This window comes from Cervus elaphus, chromosome 22, assembly GCF_910594005.1.
Source record: "Cervus elaphus chromosome 22, mCerEla1.1, whole genome shotgun sequence".
Lineage (NCBI taxonomy): Eukaryota > Metazoa > Chordata > Mammalia > Artiodactyla > Cervidae > Cervus > Cervus elaphus.
Window position 1 is genome coordinate 52,615,888 of NC_057836.1, and position 14,486 is coordinate 52,630,373.

General features: G+C 42.4%; 1 non-coding gene across 1 annotated transcript; it reads left to right on the plus strand.

Moving 5' to 3' along the window:
* The first annotated feature begins 2,478 nt into the window (after positions 1-2,478).
* LOC122680894 lies at positions 2,479-2,586 on the plus strand. The gene has a single exon (XR_006336812.1). It is a non-coding gene; the product is annotated as a U6 spliceosomal RNA (small nuclear RNA).
* The last annotated feature ends 11,900 nt before the right edge of the window (positions 2,587-14,486 follow it).

The following is a 14,486-nucleotide window of genomic DNA, read 5'->3' on the forward strand; positions in this document are numbered from 1 at the left end:
AAGAAGAAAGGGAAATTTCTTCTCCTTTTATTAAGAACTCATATAATTTACTCTCTTAAATTTTTTTTTTTTGTATCTCATGCAGCAGTGTTACCTATAGCCATCATACTGTAGATTACATTCCTTGTAATGTATCTTATGTATTCTAACTGAAAGTGTGTATCTATGGACCACCTTCATCCAACTCCCCCCTTTCACCACCCTCTGCCTCTGGTAACCACAAGTTTGATCTCTTTTTCTGTAAGTTTGTTTTTTCTATTTATTGAGTTAGATTCTTCATATAAGTGAGATCATATAGTATTTGTCTTCCTCCACCTGATTTATTCCACTATATATACCACACTTCTTTATTCATTTATCTACTGATGGACTCAGGTCATTTCCATGTCTTGGCTATTGTGAATAATAGCAGCACTGATTTTTTTAAAATTTCTCCACGTGACTCTTGCTGTTGTTCAGTTGCTCACTCATGTCTTTGTGACCCATGAACTGCAGCACGCCAAGCTTCACTGTTCTTCGCTTTTTCCTGGAGTTTGCTCAAACTCATGTGCATTGAGTTGGTGATGCCATCCAACCATCTCATCTTCTGTTGCACACTTCTCCTCCTGTCCTCAGTCTTTCCCAGCATCAGGGTCTTTTCCAATGAATCAGCTCTTTGCATCAGGTGGCCAGAGTATTGGAGTTTCAGCTTCAGCATCAGCCCTTCCAATGAACACCCAGGACTGATCTCCTTTAGGATGGACTGGTTGGATCTCCTCGCTGTCCAAGGGACTCTCAAGAGTCTTCTCCAACACCACAGTTTGAAAGCATCAATTCCCCAATGCTCAGCCTTCCTTATGGCATAACTCTCACACCCATACATGACTACTAGGTGAGTCTAATGTGCACCTAAGGTTGAAGGCTACTGCTCTAAATCAGTGCTACTAAAGATTTAACCAGTATAAGAGCCACTGGACACACAATCCCACAGGGTCAGCAGAGTTCCAGAATTTCCAAATTGAAGAAGATATTACAGATCTATGGCCAAAACCTAACTGTCCTCCCCTAACCAGGGCACTTGTCATCTGAGAAACTGTCAGGCAACATGATGAAGGCTGCCTTGGGACTACCTAGATCTCTAGCATGGGGCCAGTTGAGGAAACTCAGACTTATAGTTCAATAGCCTTAGTCCAGCTGGTCTTAGCTTGGAGGCGAGTTTCAAATGGCTTGCTCCTTCTCCCGTTCTCCAGCTTTCCCAGAGTCCCAGAGGTATTTTCCTCAGCACCCTGGGCTGTAGACATGTTGGCTTTCTTTCATTTTCTCAGATGCATCCCTTTCCTTTCCCCTCAGGGCCTTTGCACAAGCTGTTTCCTCTGCCAGGGATGTTTCCTCTCCTTCCTTCTCTCCAGTTTCTCCTTCAAGAAAGCCTTTCCTGATCCTCCTAATGAGACTACATTCCCCTACCGTACACTTATATAGCACCTTGTACCTTTCATTCATCGTGCCTATCACAGCTTTAAATTATATATTATGCTAATATTTGAATACTTTTCTCTAAACAATTCCAATTAAGAGAGAAACCACGTCTCTTTTGCTTAGAACTGTATTGCAGCCACTTGCATTGTGTCTGGAACATGGGAGGGAATCAATGAATGCCTGAGTACCCATGCACCGCTCTTCTCAGCATTGGAGGTCCCAGATCCTTACACATCCTCCCTATCCCACTCCAGAACACTGCCATTTCCCAAGGTAACCACTTTAGCCCCCGCGTCCCAGGTGGCTCAGCTGATAAAGAAACCACCTGCAATGTAGGAGACCCTGGTTCAATTGCTGGGTCAGGACGTTCCCCTGAAGAAAGGATAGGCTAGCCACTCCAGTATTCTTGGACTTCCCTGATGGCTCAGATGGTAAAGAATCCACCTGCAATGTGGGAGACCTGGGTTCGACCCCTGGGTTGGGAAGATCCCCCGGAGGAGGGCGTGGGAACCCACCCCAGTATTCTAGCCTGGAGAATCCCCATGGACAGAGGAGCCTGGCGAGCTACAGCCCATGAGGTCAAAAAGAGTCGGACACAACTAAGCGACTAAGCACAGCACACACAAAGTCTTTGGGTATATACCACTTCTTTTTTAGATCATCAAGGGCTCCTAAACTTTAGACATGGTCAGTCTATCTGAGGCCCCTCCTCCATGTCTGCATATGAGTATTAGCACCCTCCCTCCAACCACCCAAGCATCTGAACCTCCATGGACCCTTCCTGTGGCGGCCACTCTGGCAGTGGCCGGGCAGTCCCCAGGTGTTCTGTCTTCATCATAGTATTAAAGCAGGAAATATTATCAATGTTCTAGGATATCCTGCGCTCTTTATACACCAAACGAGAATAACAGTAGCCATTGCAGAGTTGATGGAGAATTAAATGAGATATTCTGCATCCACAATACACTGCTCAGGCAATAAATACTTAGAATTTCTATTGCTACTAACTGCAAAAATCCCATCGGTAGTCACTTCGGCAGCCCACCTACTAAAATTGGAATGATACAGAAAAGATTACCATGGTATCTGTGCAAGGATGACACATAAACTGGTAAAGCATTCCATATTTTTAATGAAAAATATCCCACTGGACCCGACAAAATATTTTATTGCTTCAGTTTGTACTTACTAAATAAGATGATGGGAAGCTAATATGGATTCAATAATAATCTTAGATGAGCTCACACTTTATTGGTTGCAACAACAATAAATCCAATAGTATGTCTAGAAATGGAAAATCATGCTTATTTCCATTCTCAGAAAATGCCCATGACATGTCTAAGGATTTAAGGGTCCTTTGCAACAATTCCATGTCCTATTCCTCCCACACTGGGTCCTCAAGCTGAAAGTACAACTTCGGGAAATGGTACCCATACAATCTCTCCTATTTTAATTTTTCTCTTAGTACGCTCTGTCAAAAAGAGCTGGGATACTACCCCTTAGGTCAGAAGTTATTGCTGTTCAGTCATAAGAAGGTCAGAACTCTCAGCCCATCTACTTTAGGGCAGAAAACTTGGAAGAGGTCAAAGCTGAACCCTAGTAAGGATGAGAGTAAGGGAAGGGAATCTCACTGTGGTGGTCATCCCACCAGAGAGGTTGCCGACAAACTAGAGAGGAAAGCAACTCATGTGTTTAATTTTTTCACTCAACAAGCCTTTATTGAATACCCTACCATGTGCCAGGAACTTAAGTTAGCTAAGGACTTCCTAGCAGTGTGACCTGAGGCAAGTTAATTAATTTTCGCATTCTCAGATTGTTGCCTGTAAAATGGAGATGATCACCGGGCTGAGATGGGTATTCACTAAGATAGTATGCGCAGAGAGTGACACACAGTCCGTGTGTGATGCAGTGAGTGCTCACGGCTGCCGCTGCTGTTCCTGTGGAACAAGGTGGACGCAGTGCTGCCATCATGACATTTTGAGTCAAACGGGACACAGAGAAAAGTATGCAGGAAATTACAATAGCAACTGATAGAAGGAGCAGAGGGAGTGTTTAAACATGTAGAAGGGACACCTAATTCAGACTTCCTGGAAAAAACATGTAAGGCTTAAACTGAGACATTAAGGGTGAGTAGTAGTGTTAAAGAAAAGATTATTCTGGTACTTGTTAAAGATGGTAAGGAAGACTTTCTTCAAGGGGATCTATTGGCAGAAGGGGAGAAAGCTCAGGCTCAACTCTGAATGCCATGGGAGTGGAGATTTATAGCCAAGGAGCAAGACGGTGGGTGGAGGATGGAAAATCATGAAGAGGGTAGGATAATTCTTGCTAAACTAACCAAACAGGATTCTTGATGAGGGCAGGCCAGGGGGATCAGGTATCACTGGGAAATGGTGGGTAGGGGATGAGCAGAAGTGATCAGACACTGAGGGTGATCAAATATCAAGGGTGAGGGAGTACAGCTAAATCGACTTCAGAGGATTCCTGCTAACACTGGACTCTATGAGGATAGAGACCAAAGCCCAGGGCCCAGTCTAGTTGAGTAGAGGGCTCAGAGGAAGCCAACTAAAGCTTGGTTAGAAAGGCAAATAGAAGCACATTCACTCTTCTCCCACAGAGAACACCCCATTTCCAGAGAGGGAGTAACCTCTATTGCACAGTGGAATCACCCAGGGATCTTAAAAAACACTGATGCCTAGGTCCCACCCCCAGAGGTTCTGAACTAATTGGTATGGTAAGCAGTCTGAGCTCTGGGTTGGGTTTTTGTTTGTTTTCCAGATTTACTGAGATATAATTGACATATAATGTTGTATAAGGTGCAATGATTTGACATATGTATACACTGTGAAATGTTCATGGCACTAAGGTTCCTTAACACATCCTTCACCTCATATAATCACCATTTTGTTATTGCTGTTACACAATATTGTTTGGAGAAGAAAATGGCAACCCACTCCAGTATGCTTGCTTGGAGAATCCCATAGACAGAGGAGCCTGGTGGGCTACAATCCATGGTGTCACAAAGAGACATGACTGAGCAACTAACACACAATATTGTTAACTACGGTTACCGTGCTGCACGTTAGATCCCCAGAACTTACTGCTCTTATGACTGGACATTGGACATTGGTATCCTTGGACCAGCATCTCCTCATTGCTCCCACTCCTCAGCTCCTGGCAACCACCAATCTGCTGTTTCTGGGTTGGCTTTTTCAGATTCCACACATAAGCAACACTACAGTATTTGTCTTTCTCTGACATATTTGACTTAGTATAATGAAGTTAACATTCACCCATGTTGTCACAGATGTCAGGATGGCTTTTTATGGCTGAATAATATTCCACTGTGAAGGAAAAATATGCATATATACACGCGTGATATTTTCTTCAACCATTCATCCATCAACGGTCATTTAGGTTATTTCCATGTTTGGACATTGTGAATAATGCTCCAATGAACTTGGGGTGTAGATATCTCTATGAGGTAGTGATTTCATTTTCTTTGGATTAATACCCAGAAGTGAAATTGCTGGATCATATGGTTGTTCTTCTGAGGAATCTCCTTACTGTCTTCCATTGTGGCTATACCAGTTTGCAGCCTCACCGCAGAGTACTGGGGTTCCCCTTTCTGCACATCCTTGCCAGCATTTGTTCTTTCTTGCCCAGTAGAAATAGCAATTCTAACAAGTGTGAGGTGATAGCTTGTTGTGCTTTCGGTTTGTATTTCCCTGATGATTAATGATGTTGAGCATTTGTTCATGTACTTATGGGCCATTTATATGTCTTCTCTGGAAGAAAATGTCTATTTAGGTCCTCATAGGAGTTTTCAAATATTTTCTCACATTCCATGGATTACCTTTTGATTTTGTTGATTGTTTCTTTCGCTGTGCATAAGCCTTTTAGTTTGATATAGCTTCGCTTGTTTATATTTTTCCCTTGTTGCTTGTGATTTTATTGTCATATTTTTTTCAAAAACCACTGCCAAAACCAATGCCAAAGAGCTTTCCCCCTAAGTTTTCTTCTAGAAGTTTCATGATATCAGGTTGTATGTTTAAATCCTTAATCCATTAGAGTTCATTTTTTAAGTGGTGTAAGATAGGGATCTAACTTCATTCTTCTGCATGTGAATATTCAGTTTTCCAAACATCATTTATTGAAGAAACCATATTTTCCCCATTGAGTATTCTTGGTTTTCTTGTCAAAAATTTTTCTGGTCACTCAATTCTATTTCACTGGTCTATGTGTTTGTACGCCAGTACTACACTGTTTAGATTATTATAGCATCATAATATAGTTTGAAATCAGAGAGTGTGATGCCTCCAGTTCTGTACATTTTCAAAGTGGCTTTGCGGGACTTATCTTTGGGAGGTAAGGATGGTACCACATGCAAATAAATAAATGTGACACACCACTTTAATAGAATGCAAGATAAAAATTATATGATCACTTGAAAATATGCAGAAAAGTATTTGACAAAATTCAGCATCCTTTCATGATCAAAACTCAATACAGTGGGTATGGAGGAAACATACTTTGACATAACAAGGCCATATATGACAAACCCACAACTAACAACATGCTTAATGATGAAAAGTTAAAAGCTTTCGATCTAAGATCGAGAACAAGACAAGGATGCCCACATGCACCACTCTTACTCAACATAGTAGTGGAAATTCTAGCCAGAGCAAATAGGAAAGAAAAAAGGAATTAAAGGCATTCAATTAGGAAAGAAGTAACATTGTGTCTGTCCACAGATGAGCTGATCTTGTTTACAGAAAATTTTAAAGACCCCATCAAAATTGTTAAAACTAAAAAATAAATAAATAAATAAATAATGAAGTTTCAGGGCTCAAATCAAAATGTAAAAATCAACTGTGTTTCTATACACCAAAAATGAGCTATCCGACAAAGAAAACAATCCAATTTATAATAGTATTGAAAACAATAAAACAAAAATACATTTAACCAAGAAGTGAAAGATTCAAACACCAAAACTATAAGACACTGATGAAAGTAACTGGAGAAGATAAAAATAAATGGAATGATATCCTGTGTTCGTGGATCAGATAAGCTAATATTATTAAAATGTCTGTATTACTCAAATTACCCATATTACCCATAGAATCATTGCAATTCCTATCAAAACTCCAATGGCATTTTTCACAGAAATAGAAAATGCAATTCTAAAATTTGCATAGAACCACAAAGGACCCTGAGTGGCTCTGGGGTTTTAAAAGTTCCCCTATGTTCAGTCAGAACTGTGAGCCTCTAAGTCATTTCAAAGCCAGGATGGGGCCTTTGCCCCTAGCATGTCAAGCTCTTATCAAATTGACCCATTACCTCCAGAGATACAGAATACAGTTAGCCCTCTATATACGCGGGTTCCAAAGCCTTAGATTCAACCAATCTCGAATTGAAAATATTCAGGGGGAAAAATTCCAGTGAGTTCCCAAAACCAAAACTTGAATTTCCCCACAATGGCAAGTATTTACATAGCATTTAAATTGCATTAGTTATTTCAAGAAAGAGATTATCTGAAGTCTATGGGAGGATGTCCACAGGATTTCCCAGGTAATCCAGTGGTTAAGAATTCAGCTTGCAATGCAGGGGACATTGGTTTGATCCCTAGCTGGGGAACTAAGATCCCACATGCCACGGAACAAGTAAGCCCGCATGCCACAACTACTGAAGCTCCTGCACTTTAGAGCCCATGTGACACAACTAGAGAGCCTGTGAGCCACAACTAGAGAGTCCACGTGCTGCAACAGAATATTCTGCATGACGCAAGAAATCTCCTGTGTGCGGCGGCTAAGGCCTGATGCAGCCAAATGAGGAAAGAAAGGAAAGAAGGAAAAGTCCATGGCAGACACTCATAGCTCAAATGCAAATCCTATGCCATTTTATATAAGGAACTTGAGTATCCAAAGATTTTGGTGTCTGTGGGGTGGGGTTGAGGTGGGACGGGGGGTTCTAAAACCAATTGTCCAACAGATACCAAGGGGCCACCGCATTCTCTCTCATGAAGTCAATGATAATCACAATGAAGTGGAAGAGTACGTGCTACTCAGACTTTAGTGCATAGGAATCACCTAGTCATTGTGTTAAAATGCAGGTTTTGATTCAGTAGGTCTGGACTGGGGCCTGAGAGGATTTCTAAAAAGCTTCCAGATGTTGATGACACTGAATTTCAGAAGGGAGCCTGAGCAGCAAGGACCTACATCTAAAACCATTCCAGGATTTCCCAATTTGAAATAATGTTTCTTAATTACACAGAAAAGCACAACAGAAAAGCATACTCCTTAAAGACAATGGAGTATGGTGTGACCAGCCCTGTTCAAATGCCGAGCTTTGTTTTACGGGGGCCGGTAAGTTTGCTGTAAAATTAACAGCTCTACAACAAACTAGGTTTGAGCTATTGCTTTTCATGACAAAAGTGGAAATGCACATTTTCAGGAAACAGCTCCTTATGGAATGTCTTGAAAAGCACTGAGGAGGAAGAGGCCAGAGGTGCATCCGCAGACAGACCAATAGAACATAATCGTAAGTTTTCATCTCTGGATTCAGACTTCTTGGGTTTAAAACTGTCTACCATTTTCTAGCTGTGTATTCCAGGCCCAGGTAATAAACCTCTCTGCTTCAGTTTCTTCACTTATGAAACAAAGAGAAGAACCTATTTCCTTGAGTTGTTGTGACAATGAACATAATAAATGCTTGCAAGGAGCTGAGAAGAATGTGTCTCTGGCACATCCTGGGCTTCCCTGTTGGCTCAGATGGTAAAGCATCTGCCTGCAATGCTGGAGACCCAGGTTCGATCCCTGGGTCAGGAAGATCCCCTGGAGAAGGAAATGGCAACCCACTCCAGTACTCTTGCCTGGAAAATTCCAAGGGTGGAGGAGCCTGGTAGGCTACAGCCCATGGGGTCGCAGAGTCGGACACGACTGAGCAACTTCGCTTTCCTTCTTTCTCGTCACATCCTATATGATCATAAAAAGGTGGCCATGATTACCTGGTGTGCCCTGGTTGTATTTTCACTTTGTAAGGTAGAGACTGTGATTTTTGTGAGCTCACTGCTGCTTCATCCTGTCTTTGAGAACACTCTGCCCAAACTCCTCTGTCTGTGGCTGCTCCCCTGAATCTCCTATGCTTGGATCGTTCAACCCTTTGCCGCATGGCTCTGCATTCAGCTACGACTATGTACCTACTAATACTAACAACCGTGCTAAGCACCAGGCCGCAGAAGACACACCTTCTGCCCTCAAGAAACTCCGGCAGCGGAGGTGAAGAAACAACAAGAATCATGATGATCTCTTGTGATCAGAGTTGTCAGACAGGAATGGACTGAAGGTGGAGGATTGCCGAACAGCCCCTCCTTTTGCCTTATTTAATGACTGCCTTTGGCTTTCAAATTCAGGAGTGCAACAGTGTTTTATCATAAAGAGTTACCATTTGACCTGTAAACTCCTTATCTGCAGTTTTCACTTATGTAAAATTCAACAATATAAAATTTTATTAATACTATACCACTGAAGTCATATGTTTTCAGTCCACTGAAAATGATGGTTATAAGATAAGAATCAACATCAGACATAATGCTATTTTTTCACTGCCATCTAAATCAGGGGTTGGCAAGCTTTTTCTGGAAAGAGCCAGATGGTAAATATCTTCGACTTTGTGGGCCATATTCTCACTGTCTCTACTCCTAGACAATCCATAAAAGATTGGGTGGGGTTGCGTTCTAATAAATCTGTTGATGAAAGTGGGCAGTTGACCTGGAGGTCTTGGTCTGCTGATCTTTCAGCCTAAGTGCCCATTTTTCACTTCATATATTTCTTACTCAAACACTGGGAAACAGTATTTCCTCATCTTTAAAGATAAAATGGTCTCACTGTCTCATTTGCATTTGTTATCTTCATTACTTATGAAATGCTTATTTACATAAAGCTGTAGCTGATATACCTAGAAAACAAAGTGTTTTCATCTTTGTCTTTAATATGATAACTCTAATACTTAGGGCTGTTTTTTACAGTGACCAGAAAATTTTCAGAAGGAAAACTCTAAGCATTGTAAGAGAATCCAACATTTTTTTGAAACTTAAATGAGGAAACTACAGAGAGATCACTTATCTTTACAGGCCTCAGGGAACTGTGGTTAAAAAAGTGAACTTTTGCTAAACCACCCAGTCCAATTCTGGTTTCACCATTTAGCAGCTGGTTGACCTTGGGTGAGTTGTTAACAATTCAGTGCCTCATTTCTTCACCTGTAAAATGGGGATATTAATGTTCTTACTTCATAAGGTTATGGTGGAGATTATCAGGTAAACTGTATAATATGAATAGATAACAGTGTGTACAGTAAGCACCCAACAAACATAGTTATTGCTTTTGTTCTTTTCAGTCCTGAATGTGAAGGGTGACCTTACCCTGGGCCTACTTTACTTTGTCTCTGCTAAGAAATATGGGGACCTTCTTCTCATGCTGCAACCCCATCAGGTGCAGGAACGATGTGTTGGTTGTACTGTGGAAAGTTAAAATTGCCCTCAACCAAATGAAAAGTGAATTTGTGATCCCTCTGCTTTGACCTTGAGAACATTTCTTAAGCTTCAGCTATGCATCTTGGGGTAGCTTTCATCTACATTGGGACGTTTCTAAGGCAGTTAAATGAAACATTAAGAGGGTCATATGCATATTAGCATTAAGACTACGTTGAGTATTTGGTGGATATTCCTAGAGATTTGTTTTTGTTGTTATTTTTGTTGATTCCACTTTACTTCTACTCCTATCTGTTATCTCTACTGAGATGTGTTTTGTGGTTGGAGTTATGGACTAGTCAGTTCAGTTCAGTTGCTCAGTTGTGTCTGACTCTTTGCGACCCCATGGACTGCAGCACGCCAGGCTTCCTGTCCATTACCAACTCCCACAGCCTGCTCAAACTCATGTCCATCGAGTTGGTGATGCCATTCAACCATTTCATCCTCTGTCATCCCCTTCTCCTTCTGCCTTCAATCTTTCCCAGAATCAGGGTCTTTTCCAATGAGTCAGTTCTTCACATCAGGTGGCCAAAGTATGCATTTGGTATCTTTCAACTAAAGACCCAGAAATCCTCTCTCTGTGTACACTCTGATTTTCCAGCAATCACCATGCTTTGCTGACTTGAGTCAGGTTAGAATACTATATAGACAGACAGTGATATCTAAGAGAAAGGGCAACTTTGCTGGATAGACAGCTCTTTAATCAGGTCCGATGTGCAAATATGCTTTGAACTATTAAGCAGGAAGCAACAATTATATATAATGTACCTATTTTTGCCTCTGGCCTATTCTCAGACAGTACTGTCCAGTAAAACTTTCCACAATAATGGAAATGTTCTATATCTGTGCTGCCCAACACAGTAGCCACAAGCTCCATGGAACTATTGAGTACTTGAAGTGTAGCCCGTGTGAGTAAAGAACTAAAGTTTTAATTGTTTTCAGTCTAAATCATTTAAGTTTCACTGGCCACGGTGCAGGGCATGTTGCATGTGTTAAAACAAAACAATCTTGTAAGGCAAGTCATGTGTGCCCACCCCCCTTTAAAAAATGGTGAAATCTCAGAGAAGTTAAGGAACTTTCTAAGAGTCACAGAGCTGGCAAGTGACATGTGATTCATATCCCCCACGTTTCTCTGATGTCATGCCCAAGGGTCCTTCTTCCACATCAAACTATACAGCACTGTGCTATATTATATTATACTATGTTATATTACATTATATTCTGTTATGTTGTTGTTGCTGTCGAGTCACTAAGTCGTGTCCAACTCCTTGAGACCTCATAGACTGCAGCCCACCACACTCCATGGGGTTCTCCAGACAAGAATACTAGAGTGGGCTTCCATTTTCCTCCTAGGGGATATCTTCCCAGGCCAAGGATCAAATCTGTATCTTCTCCATTGGCAGGCAGATTCTTTACCACTGAGCTACCAGGGAAGCCCTTATGTTATGTTACATTATGTTATATTTTACTATTATTCCCTTGAAATCCATCATTACAACTAAATATTGTTATATGCAGATAAAATATACTCTAACCCATTCCCTCCAGCAAAACAAGATGAGCAAACTTGATATGTACCAAAGGAAAGAATTCACAATTGCCTATGGATAACCCAGTAGCCCCTTTCCTCTGAAGAGACTTCAGAGTAGGTCCTGACTTTGCTTCTTGATTCTTGCCACCGAGACAATGGAAGATGACCCCAAAAGAACAGTCAGCTATCACAGCAAACTGGTAGTTTGGGGGCAGTAGCTTATTTCTTCCCGCAGACTTAGATGGAATTGATTTCCCAACACATGTTTATGGATGTGCTCTCCTGCGTCCCACACACACAGAGCCATTTCCCTTTTGAACAGCTTGTCTGGTTACATCTTGTAGTAATTTATCTGCATGCTCCCTGCCAACTGGTTTGTAGGGAAAACATATTTGATGCATAACAATAGATCATTTGGGGATAAATCAAACTCTTAATGAAGTCCTGCTTCTCTTCAGCCAGGCATTTTACTCAGAAGTCTCTCTTGGGCTCTGGCAACTTGAGGAAAGGGAATGTGGGTGCCCCAATCTTCGAGACAAGTAGGCGCATAGAAAGCTGAATTTCTCTAAGACAAGACTAACGACACAGCATCCCTAGGGTCCCTTCTCGTGGAGTCCAACTGAAACCACTGAAGTTGGATTGGAGACTACAGCCTGGAGACAGTTCAGATTAGACCTATGTTTGGAAGAAATGAGAGATCTATTTTGCCCAAAGCCTCACACTTTCCTTGGAGGGAAGCCATGGCCGCCCACACACCCTTGTCTTTCCCAGTTCCTGTAAGGAAAAAGAAAGTTACAAGGAGATAGAAAGTATAAAGAAAAGGGAGAAAGGGGGGAAGAAAAAAAGAGTGAGCTGAACAGAAAATCTTTTTTAAAAAAAGGAAGAGGGAAATGAAGAAATAGTTGGGAGACACTGAGCGGGAAGGATGAGGGAAAGAAAGGAGAAAAGAAAAACATCAAAAGCTTCCATTAAAAACCATATGTATCTTAAACACTGTTACTTGTTGGTTCAAGTTGAGTCTCTGCCATGTGCCAAACTAGGTGCTCCTAGGCACTGGTAAGGACCCAGTGAGACTTAGAAAGTCCAAGAAAGCAGCAGTTACTGTCACCAAAGCCCTTATCCTGAGCATCTACACCACAGATGCTACTAAGGAACTATACAATCTGTCTTACAGCTATTTTTCTCTGGATATCCACAATTGGAGGAGTCAGAGGGGGAAGGCACACTGGGAGAATCAGAGTAACTGATATAAAATGTTTAATCATATCAGTCTGTCCTCATTTGAGGACATGCATCACCCATAGACAGGCTTAAATGCCAAGTAAAACACGTCTTGTGCTTTGAGTCTGAACTCATGAACTCCCCCCGGGAGTCCTGTAGGGGCTGGTATACGCTTTTCATGGAGTTGGGGGTGCATTTAAAGCTAAATTCTGTGATTGTTTTCTAAGGAGAAAAATGAGCTGTGTTGGTGCTTTTCTTTAGCGAATGAGGAACTCTTTCATCAAGTCAACCCCTTTCCCCAGTCTTCTCTGGCTCCCACTGCCTCCAGGATCAAGTCCAAACCCTTTGTCCTAAAATCCAAGGCCTTCCACAGGCTGGCTCCAGACGGCCTTATCAACAGTGTTTTTCCACCGCTCTCCACTGTGAATTATCAAGTCCAGTGAAGCTGGTCTGCGCCCCCTTTCCTGCCCTGAGACACACATGACTAGTCCCGAGAGGACAGAGGATGGCTGCTTCAGCTTCCGGTGCCTTTGGTTCCAGATTCCTTCCACGCGGACTGCCCCTTGCTTCCCTTAAAACTCACCCTCTTCTAAACCCTATGTATACTTCAAAGCCCTACTTTGAAGGCCAGTCTCCTTGGGAGGAATTCTCTGACCATCTGAATCCACAGTGACCTCTTCCTTCTCTGCCCCTTGATGATATTCAGTCTTAGTTCCACTATGAAGGCAGCTACAGGTTGTCATTCAGTGATGCCTCAAGGCCCTGGGAAGGAGATCGCTCTGTCCTGCGATGCTTCTGTTTCTCGGGCTTTCCTTTCCAGTCTCCTCCTTCCATGCCCATCAATGCTGCCTGACTGTCAGCGCCTCTGTGTAAACTCATCTCCATCTGTCATCTCTCCTCCTCATTTGCTAGGAAGCCAGATTACCAAACCGCCCCCAACCCCAGTGTGAGAGAGTCACCTCCTCACCTCTTTTCCCCAAGGATGACAGGATGGGCAAGTATTGACTATAGTGTTTATTTCACTGTTTTGTTATAAAAATTCATGTACACTTTCTGTCTTCTCCAGTGGATCATAAGTTCCTTGAGTGCAGGGATTCAGCCATGTCTGTTTCCTACTCAGTGGCTTCCGAGAGTACTCAGTACATGATGTACTCAATACATGTTTATGAAAACAATATGCAATAAATACTTATGAAATACATTTTTATCATTATTTCATTACTTCCCTGTGCCTTAAATATAGGCACATATGCTGATGAAGGCTTAGAGAGCCTCTCTGGGAGCCATTCCTCACTTCTCCAGCCATTTCTGGAGAAATAAGAAAGATCTGAAACATTTAGGGTGGGGGGTCTTCTCTCTCCTGCGCCCGGCTTCATTCTCACACGGGTTCTCCTCCCATGGTGGTATGGTTCTCTGGAGGAAGCTCAGGGTACTATTTCCCTAAGCACGGTGGATATAGGACAAGTGGGGTGCCTGTCTCCTAGCTCATCAACACCCACAGAGGAGAAGGCGAGTACAGCAGGCCACCAGAACCAGAACTGTGCGTGACATCAAGAGGCAAGTCGGTGCTCTCAGCCTCTCAGGGCCGCCTCGTGCCTCATCGTCGCCTCTCTTGGTGCAGAGTTTAGTCTCCTCCATCAGTGGGTTTTCTCCATCAGGCAGTTCGGCTCACCCAGGCTTCGTCTTGCTATGATGCTGAGTGCATTTCGTAATCTCTCAGTTTTCTCCCCTGCTAGCTGGCAAGGGTTGCTCAAT